The sequence below is a fragment of the Ziziphus jujuba genome, chromosome 6 (assembly GCF_031755915.1).
Source record: "Ziziphus jujuba cultivar Dongzao chromosome 6, ASM3175591v1".
Lineage (NCBI taxonomy): Eukaryota > Viridiplantae > Streptophyta > Magnoliopsida > Rosales > Rhamnaceae > Ziziphus > Ziziphus jujuba.
In genome coordinates, this window is record NC_083384.1 from 16,942,887 (window position 1) to 16,953,634 (window position 10,748).

At 30.6% G+C, this 10,748-nt stretch overlaps 1 long non-coding RNA gene across 1 annotated transcript; it reads left to right on the plus strand.

Moving 5' to 3' along the window:
• Window positions 1-776: 776 nt before the first annotated feature.
• Window positions 777-3,496, plus strand: LOC125419046 (uncharacterized). Its single transcript, XR_007238034.2, has 2 exons — window positions 777-1,225; window positions 2,684-3,496. It is a non-coding gene; the product is annotated as an uncharacterized LOC125419046 (long non-coding RNA).
• The last annotated feature ends 7,252 nt before the right edge of the window (window positions 3,497-10,748 follow it).

Sequence of the window (10,748 nt, forward strand, 5' to 3'; positions counted from 1 at the left end):
ATGCCCATCGTGATTTTGAGAAAGGATTTAGGTAATTAATAATGCACACAATTCCTTTGGATAATTTTCACTATCACCCACCCTCTTTCTCTTTTTGTAGTTTCTTTCTTTCTCCAGCATTAGTGAAATCTATGTTCTCTATATGTTAGTGCTATCAAACATGAGCAATTAAATTTATATATCATTATAGTATTATAGATTTGGATCTATAAACAATCATAATTGTATTTAAAATATAATATATTAATCTTTAAATGTAATTATTTATTTATCAGATTTTTTAAATCTACTTGTAAAACAGAACACTAAAATAGTAATTAATAGACACATTTTTCTCTAATCTTTCTTTTTTAGATTTTTACTAAATAAACACCATAGATATTTCAAAATCCTAATCTACATTATATAAATATATATATATATATATCGTATATTATTACTGATTACTTATTTTTCAAATTTTTATGTATAGATATATATAAAATAACTAATAATAATAATAATAATAATAATATTATGTATATATATATAAATAATAATAATATAATAATAAATCAGAAAAGTTATCGTCAAAATAGTTTTAGAGATATTTTATCGTTTAGTCATTTGCCCCATATTTAAATGTTGCATTATTTTATTATTAAATTATTATTTTTTTGGATAAATTAAAACCCATAACCAGTCTTACACTATACATTATATATTATTTTAGTATTTATTGTATTTTATTTTAATAATATTTTATTATCATTTGCCTTTTGTTTATATATATTTATTTTATATTATTCCATCTTTTATCCCCATCTTCTTCTTCCCCGATGACCCATGGAAAAAAAAGAATAGAACAGAAAGCTACGGCAGCCTTTCATGGCAGTAACCCCACCTTTAATTGCTTCCAAATTTTGACCACCCATCAGAAATTACTCATACCAAATTGAAACCCACGCTACCAAGAACCCATAGCCGTGTTTATCTCGCCATGGAATGGCCTAGGCTCGTCGGAAAGCCATGAAAACCGGTGAAAGTGCATTTTCCGATCGCCGTCTTCCGATGAGTATGGCGTCGCATGGGTGGCCCTTTCCCACAAATGTGGGTCCCCTGAGTCCGTTTCCAAGCTCGGATTGGCTCAAATCTTGCTCGTTCTTGAGATATGACAGAGCCCATTTCGGCAGCAACTTCCCGGTAGGATTCCGGCGACCTCCGGCAGCGGTTGGACCAATTGAAGGTATATTCTTGATGCTCTCATCATAGCTTCGAATTGGTAGCTAGAATGTGAATTATAATTGAGTATTTAGGAAGTTGCCGTTGATGGAGCTAGTTTGTGTTTATGTTGAAATTGGACAAGTTTTTATTCAATTGTCATTACAGTTAGGTTCCTAATAATTACTAGAGACTAAAGGAATGATTAATTTAAGTTAATTATCAAGATATTGAAAACCCCCAAATCTTGAGTTTGGGCCAATCGGGTTCACCTTGTATTATATTCAATTGGGTGGGCAACATTGGTAATTCTTGAGTCATGGCATCAAATTGAGACTAGAATCTTAGTTATGTGGTCATTTGCTTTTATGTAAGCCCAAGTAATATTTTTGTAATATTTTAGACATCCAATACCAAGGTGGCAGGCGTGTTGTGTTTTTTTATTGTGTAAGATTATTTATTGGGTTTGATTGCGATTATTGTATGAAATTTAGAGCTCGTGTATGTTTGTAGATTGATATATATATATATATATATACACATGGTGAACATATAAATACATATATGTATATTCGTTAGAAGGTTATGTATGTATATATATATATATATATGTATAGATGGGTGTGAATATATATGAAAATATATATAAATATATGAGTATATATATATATATATATATGTATGTGTGAAAATATGTGATCATATATATGTGTGTATATGTGAGGGTATATAAATAAATAATATATATATATATATATATATATGTGTGTGTGTGTAAATGAATGCATATAGATGAGTATGTATATATAGTGTACATCTAGATGTTGTGTATATATATATATATATATATGTTAATGTATACATATGTAAGTGTATGTTTGTAAAAGTATATGAGTTATATTCATGTATACATATGCTTGTGAATTAGTGTGAGTGCATCCTATGTTATTTAAAATTATAATGCTAAAGTTACGCTGAATTAAATATGTATAGTATTTAATTTATATCTTTGAAATTAAGAAATGGTAGTTTTTAATTGTTGTTAAATTATTGTTAATTTTATTGTTGAAGTTTGATCGCATGACAAAGTATTCTTATGTATTTAGTTATATATAAAATATTTTGTGATTTTAGTGTAACTGTTGGTATAAATTGATTTGAAGATTTGAGAAAATAATTTTATTAAATTATTTTGATTAAAATATATATCTATATATATATATATATATACTTATTTATTTATTTATTAATGGATTTGGGTTATGATGATAGAAATTGAAATATTTATATAGATGGATTTGTGAGGATGGATTAAAAGAGAATATGAAATTTTATGGATTTGATAAAAGTGTACAAATTTAAATATATTTTATTTAAATTAAAATTTTATAATATTATATTATATTATTATAAAATTTTATCAATATTCGATGCGTCATACTCGTATTGGTGTTTTATAATTGTGGATGTGATAAGCATGCAGATTATATATTCTTTCGTGGTTGCCATCGGATCGAGAGCAGACAAGTTTGATATTAGCCATAGCCACCCCCTACCATTGCTGGGATTGAGGGTTATAGCAACGGCGTCGTTGGGATGCCAAGGTGATCGGATGCATGTTCTTTCCTTAATTTTCTTGCCAGAGTGGTGCTTGGGATGCTAGATACCGCTTGGCACCACTGGTGTATGCGTACTGGTGTTCTGTATAATATCTGTTGTTAGTGCGCATGTATATAGGGTTGTCCTGTGAGATGCTATGGACCTAAAGGTAGGTAGCGATAATACAGAGTGAGCATTAGCAACTCCTTTTCATGGTCAGGATGACTATTGATAGCATCGGTACCAGTGGAACACCACGGCGATTGGATGCAGGTTCTCTTCTTAACCCCTTTGTCAGGCCGTACTCAAGATGCTGTGTACTGTCGGATGCCACTAGTATATAGTGTGGTGCAACAAGTTTCTTTTTGTATATACATATATACGTTTATAAATATATATAAATATGTTATATTATATTATCTTTGTATGTACCATATCATATGGGGACAACGATCTAACGTAGTCCATGAAGAACTAGTCTCATGACTATATTGTCTACGAATTCAAGGGATCGGAAGGTTAATATGGGCAACCACTCCCGATCTGTACTGATAATAGAGTGCCGGCGATAATTGGAATCATGGATCGTGCAGTATGTAGATGGTATCGTATGTACCTTCGTTATGAGTGCATAGGTCGTAATACATCATTAATTTTAAAATATTATTTTATTTTATATTATCTATTTCTTTGTAAATTGATTTCTAGTACTATCGTTATTAACCTTTTTTGTTATTACGATTCATTAAAAGTTCTTGTTATTAATATTGTTTCTTCATTATGGTTATTATTGTTAATTTATTTATCTATTAATTAATTATTATTATTATCATTATTAGTGGTTGAGAGTATTATAGTTATTATTTTTTGTACTATAATTGTTGTTGCATTTGTTATTGTTATATTTGTTATGATTATTTTTATTATTATTTTCATTATTTATTATCATTATTATTTTTTGTTATTTTTATTATTATCAACGGTATTTATTAATAAAATTATTATTAAATATTATTGTAATTGCTATTATTAATTGTTGAGATTTTAATAAATAATAATTTGTTATTATTATTATTTTTACTATTATTTTTATTGGTATCATTATTATTATCATTATTATTATTATTATTATATGAAAGCTTTTGAGAATTATATACGCCTTCGGACAAGTGTGGAAGCCTTTGGGTAAGTATATAATAGCCTCTGGATTAGTGATAGTTTTCAGATAAGTTATATTAATGCTGTTATTGTCAAAATGATTACTATTATTATTGTTAATTTGGTGGTTGTTTTATTATTTTTTTATATCACGCATTGATATATTTGTAAAACGATATTTGAAATATATTTGAAATGTGTAGCACTAAGTGGGTGGTGTGGGTGGATGTGAATAACTTAAGGTATCTTTGTTTATTGAATTATTTTTAATATATATATATATATATATATATAGATATATGTTCTTATATTTTTATCGAAGTGCTGTTAATTGTGGAATTAATTGTAGGAAGAAGGGAGAAATAAGGTGGTATGATATAGGAGTACGTTTTCGTGTAGAAAATTTTTGGGGCATGTCCTATCCTTAGGGGAGATGTTGACGCATTTTCCATAGAACGGTCCGGTGGGATTTTTCCTTATCTAGAGTTTCAGGAAGGGATCTTGGATGAGTCTTGATATAAACAGTGAGAATAACAACACTTTTCTCTTTGGAAAAACAAGAACCATTGGATCCTTATTCTCCCTAAAACTGAAACATTCTCAAAATAAATAGTCATATTTGACATAAGGATCCTGATTGTGAAAGATGAATAGTAAAATTCAAAAACTTTAGATCCTTTTACAAGAACCAATGAAATAACCATTAAAAATTTTATCGTCTAACTTCTTAATATCGAAATTATACATCATAACATTAACTTTAGAACCTCATATATAAGAGAATGTATAAACTAGTTATAACTTATCATCCATGAGAAAAATTACAAATTAAATTTGCCAACACATTACTGTACTATTTCTATCAATGTGCAGTTTATTATTTCAGTTATGTCATTTACTAAAGAGTGCCAAGTATTATAAATTACACATAACTGCTATGCTCAAATAAATAAATTACCAAAGACATTAGGTTCTGTTAAATCTCATTATATCTACTATAATATTTATCATCCTTTTAAACCTCAAAGCCTTCAACTTCTTATTCTTTTGAAGTTTCATTTTCATCTTGAACATTTTAAAGACAACTAAGAAATCTAATTTTTCACTCATAATTTCAACATAATTATAATAAAATGAAGTTATTAATATAGGTAATGAAATATATATAATAATGTGTTAAAGCAAGTGGTGTACAAAATACATAGAGATTAATGCTGTAGCATAAACAATTATTACAAATTCTGGCTCATGCTAGTGCAACTATAGAATTAACAACAACAAAACTTGAATTAACAACAACAAAACAAGAAAATTAATATAAGCAATAACTTATAAACTAAATTATCATAAAATGCCATAAAAGTCTCAAACAAATTATCATTTCTCAAGCAAATTATCATTCTTTATTAGGGTCCATGAGATCGATACAATAGAAGGAAAATTTCAAAATAAGCTTATTCACATCATAAATCCATTATGTACAATAGAATTCAATAAATTCAAATAGTGGTATTTCCCAATTTATTAAAATTGATAAATTTCCTACTAATATCAAACAACTTAAGAACAATATTCATAGAATGTAATACATAAAATATATATATATAATCATACTTGTGATTTTTCATAACCATCATATAGCAATTATGCAAGTACTTACAGTCCTTATACAAAATTTAACCTCGACAATATTATAAATATTTGCTATCTTTGATGGTTCAATTTTCAAAGCCATATCTAGCTTTGTGAGAGTCAAATGTTATCAGAAACTTTCCCCATTTTTGATAATTCATTTATTCAATTTTATCATGACATTCACAGGAAAAGTATTAGGGGTGCTCCCAACTGTGAAATGACAAATAACAAGAATGCATTACATCATAAAGGACTACGTAAATGTTATCTTCCCAGCCTCTTCATCACATCAAAACACATAATGTTGCTAGGGTCCTCGTAGCATAAAAGATACCCATACACGATCCTGGGATAGTTAACCAAATCATCAAAATGAAATGCATCAAACCAAGTCACCAACAGGGTAACTTAAAACCTGCAATTTATGATATTCAATCAACTTCCACTGTCATTTCAAACATTCTACCAAGTAATCAAACCACCGATATGGTAACCTAATCACCTATATGGACCATGCTTCAAAAGTGGGAGAGAATATGAGTTACATTGACAATTTCATGATATGGACAAATTAAGCCTCATGACAGGTGAGTACTTTAAATTCTACACCATTATGCCAATCAGGCACCAAGCCTCTGAGAGTTCATGGTTTGGATATATCAAATTTTGCGACAGACAAGCACGTAGCTAATCCTCACTGCTATGTCCAACATAGCATAAAACTTTTTAATGAGCAATTTAACAAACAATGTTTAATTTAAATCTTGGGCTTTTAATTAAATAAACTAGGAATGGAGATAATTTCACATAAGATAACAATAACTAAATAAATGAATAAATAAATAAGTGATCTTTTAAAATTAAATTTGAAATGGAGATAAATTTCCACAAAATAAAAATAAACAAATAAGTAAATAAAACCATATATAAGAAAAATAAGAAAAATAAATTAAGTGTTTTTTTTTTTTTTAATATGGTTGTTGATGTCAACAAATGACATGTCATGCTGATGTTGGCGTGCTGCTGTAAAAAATCCCAAACGACAAGTTGTTGGACTCTTTTTCCTTAGCCAATCGTGTCATGGATCAACCTGGCTTCACTGTAAAAGGGTCAACAGAACTCGGCCAAAGAACTCGTTGTTATGACTTCTTTTTTTGGCCATATTTTCACCATTTGATTAGCCTCGATGTGAGAAACCTAACCCATGCATTAATTTTGCCCAAAATTAACCATAAGTAATGCAAAACCTAAGTTTCTATCGGCCATGGGTTTCTCCTTTTGTTGCTCGATTTCAAAAGGGTTTCAATCCAAATCAACACTTAAAACTATTCCATTTCATAGGAAAAACAAAATACCATGTAGCCTAGGTCATAAATTCATGTAAAAAACCATTTTTCCAAAATTTTGCAAAACAAATATAGTGTAAACGGATCTAATATTGCACAAGTTTTACCAAAAGTTTCACAGTTTTATTTATTTATTTTTTTTGTTTTGTACAAATAAATAATATATATATGTTTATTTCAATTAAAAGGCTCCAAAGATCGAAAGCAATCAATTAATAAAATCCAAAAATTTAATTTTGATCAAGCCACCATCGATCACTATATGTGCAAAAAAAAGAATCCGAATCTTCCACAATATGAAACACATAAAATATACAAAAAATACAGTTTATAAATTTGTGTATCTTGGCTTTGATATCAATTGTTAGTGCTACCAAATATGAACAATTAAATATATATCATTGCAGCCCTATAAATCCTAGATCTATACACAATCATAACTGTATTTAGAATATGATATATTTAAACACAACCATTGATTTATCAGAGCCTTTAAATCTACTTGCAAAATAGAATACAGGAATAGTGGTTAATGGACACATTCCTCTCTAACCTTTCTCCCTTAGGATTTCACGAAATAAATACCATAGATGCTTCAAAACCCTAATCTCCATTGTATGTATTTTATATTATCATTGGTGACTTGTTCCTCAAATATTTATATGTATATATATATATACAAACTAATAATAGTAATAATAAAACAGAGAATAAGAAAATTGGGCTTTTAGAGAGAACAAGTCCTTCAGTCCAATGGGTTAACTGAAGTATTACCGAAAGTGTGTATCCAAGGGCTCTAGTAAGGAAGGTCAATAAATAAGTCAGTCCCGTTATTGATATAAACGAACCCTATAAGTGAGTCACATGATTATAACTAGTCCATAAAATATATCTAACACTGTCTAGTGTTAGTTGAATCATCAAACCCATAAGCATCACTTCAAAATTCCTTTTTCTTATCTCTCTCTCTCTGTGTGTGTCTATTCGTGTGTCTGTTCAATGGCTAGTAACTACGTATTACAGCACTCTAGAATCCATCAAATATCATCCTCTTCACCTTTCTAAAAGAAGCTTTTAAAGAAATATTTTTTCTTCTCAATTAAACTCAGTAGCATTTGGAAATTGCTAAAGGGAAAAAGCTTTAGTGGGTCAAGGGGTAGGTTTATGCGTTTGGATTGAAGGAACAGGGGTATAGGGATATGTCAAGCAGTAGGCTGGTGAAATGGTTAGGATAACAAATTAAGGAAAATTTGGCCCATTACCCCTGTTTGAAGAGCTCTAATAAAATATACCCCTTTCCTTTTAAACTTTTTTATTTTTTTTTAATCTATCCACAATTTTTTTTATTATTCCAACTATACCCTTAACCATTTAATTCCCCGAAAACCATAAGAAACAAAGCCTAACAGAGGCCGTATATGTGAGATCCCACATCGGTTGGAAAAGGAAACGAAACATACCTTATAAGAGAGTGTGGATACCTTTCCTTTGAGAGGCCTTCCCATAAGGGAATGAAAAACCGTAAGGGGTAGGATTGGGCTCACCACCTAGCTTCTAAAGCAGACAATATCTTGGTTGGGCCTGGGAGGCCCGGGCTAGTGGGACTGACAGGTAGTGATTGGAAGAGGATTCCCCCTAACCACTGAGAGGCCTTTTAAAAACCGTGCAGGCTGGGTCCAAAGCGGACAATATCTCATGCGGGTGGACTAGGCTGTTACAGATGGTATCAGAGCCGGACCTAGATCGGTGTGATAGCGAGGACGCTGGGCCCCAAGGGGGGTGGATTGTGAGATCCCACATCGGTTGGAAAGAGGAATGAAGCATGCCTTATAAGAGGGTGTGGATACCTTTCTCTTGAGAGGCTTTCCTATGAGGGAACGTAAAATCGTGAGGGGTAGGATTGGGCTCATCACCTAGATTCCAAAGCGGACAATATCTCGTTTGGGCCTGGGAGGCCTGGGCCAGTGGGACTGGCAGGTAGGGGTTGGAAGAGGATTCCCCCTAACCACTGAGAGGCCTTTTAAAAACCATGTGGGCTAGGACCTAAAGCGGACAATATCTCATGCGGGTGGACTGGGCTGTTACAATATATGCACTCCTTTGTCATTTTTGATTGGTTTCTGTTTCTAAACTTGAAGAACATGAAGGACGATTTAAAGGCTGAAAAGGCTTTCACATTCTCTCTCTCTCTCTCTCTCTCTGAAAAAAGAAAAATGGAGAGTTTGAAAAGGGCGCTGATGACCGTCGATCGACTTCTGAAATCGATAGCAGCAGCAATCCATTGCATCTCCATTGCAGCAATAGCAGCTGGAGGTTCCTCTTTTGTTCCCATGGAGACTTTGCTTCGGTGGGTTTTCATGCCCTTTCTTTATTATTTTTTCCTTTTTTTCTTATGTATAGATAAAAAGAAAGTATAAAACAATAATCAAAAATAAAAATGAAATTCTAAATTTCTTAGGTGGGTTTCCAATTTGTGGTTTTTATTTTTATTTATTTTATTTTATTTTTTTGGGTCCAGGCCACAATTAAGTTGTGTAAATGCTGGGTTTTATGGTTTCTAGTCAAACAATTTGAATTTGTTTGCTATCAATCTCTCAGAGGAAGAGAGCAAGAGGCCCTATTCAACAAGTATTATCTTTTTTATTTGCTTTGTTTTTTATTTAAGTTTTGGAAATTCGGTTTTGCATTTTTGGATTTTGGTGATGATGATCATGTTTTGGTTTCTTTTGGGTTACAGGCATTGCTTTCAAAATTCCGTGTCATGTCTGACAATTCTTTGTTGATTTCGCTTTCTATAATAGATAAATATCCAACCACGGCCATGCCATGTTACTCTCTTTCTTGCCCGTTACACAAATCGCCACGGATTTGTTAGTTTTGATTTTATTTTGTTTATTAGCTTATTTTCTTGTATATGAAAGTTGATGGAAAAGCTGGAAAGATGTTCTAATTTATTTGGTAGGCTGGTCAGAGACACGTTGAATTTTTATAGTTTCTTTTTTTCTCTAAAATATTTTGTAATTTATTGGTTTTTTGGAACAATTTTGTAGTGTGATGTTGCTATTTGTTTTTTTTGGCCATCAATTGTAAAAGTCAATCTGCACAAGAAAGAAATCATCTGCTATAAAATTACTAGCAATGTGACTCATTTAAATTATTTTTGGTATAAAAAGAACAATTATGAGGTTCCATTTATGGGAGGTTGAATAAAAAAGGATGGATATTAGTTTTATTTATTTATTTTATGTTTTTTTTTTTGGGCGATATATGATAAATTATGAACTTACATTATATGTGATAAGTTTTTTATCACTTGGATATCGATTTTCTATCTGGTAACTGATATAACATATCTCTTTCCATAAATTTTTTACAAGATCCTCATCATATCAAAATTGTCCATTTATGTATGATACGTTTTCCTATTAACCATTAACACTTGTGAATGTTTCAGACATTTTAAATTAAAATTATGTGCAAAACTGGTTAAACAAATCAAATATTCTATTAATAATTTACTACACACCGCTATGTATATGTATATATATGGACACTCAACATTAGCTAGTTAAGCCATTCATAGTACCGATTGTGTTGTGTGACTTGAGGATGGTCCAGATAGATGTTTTGATTAGGTCTACGAAAAATCACCAAAGGCCCATATGATAATACCAATGGCTACTATTGGTAATTTTTCCAACAAGATTGTAGGTCCCCATCGGTAATACAAATAGGCCCTTCAGTAACTATGAAAATTCAAATTTTCATTTTTATGATAAATAGATTATTATGTTTTCTTTTTTTCTTATT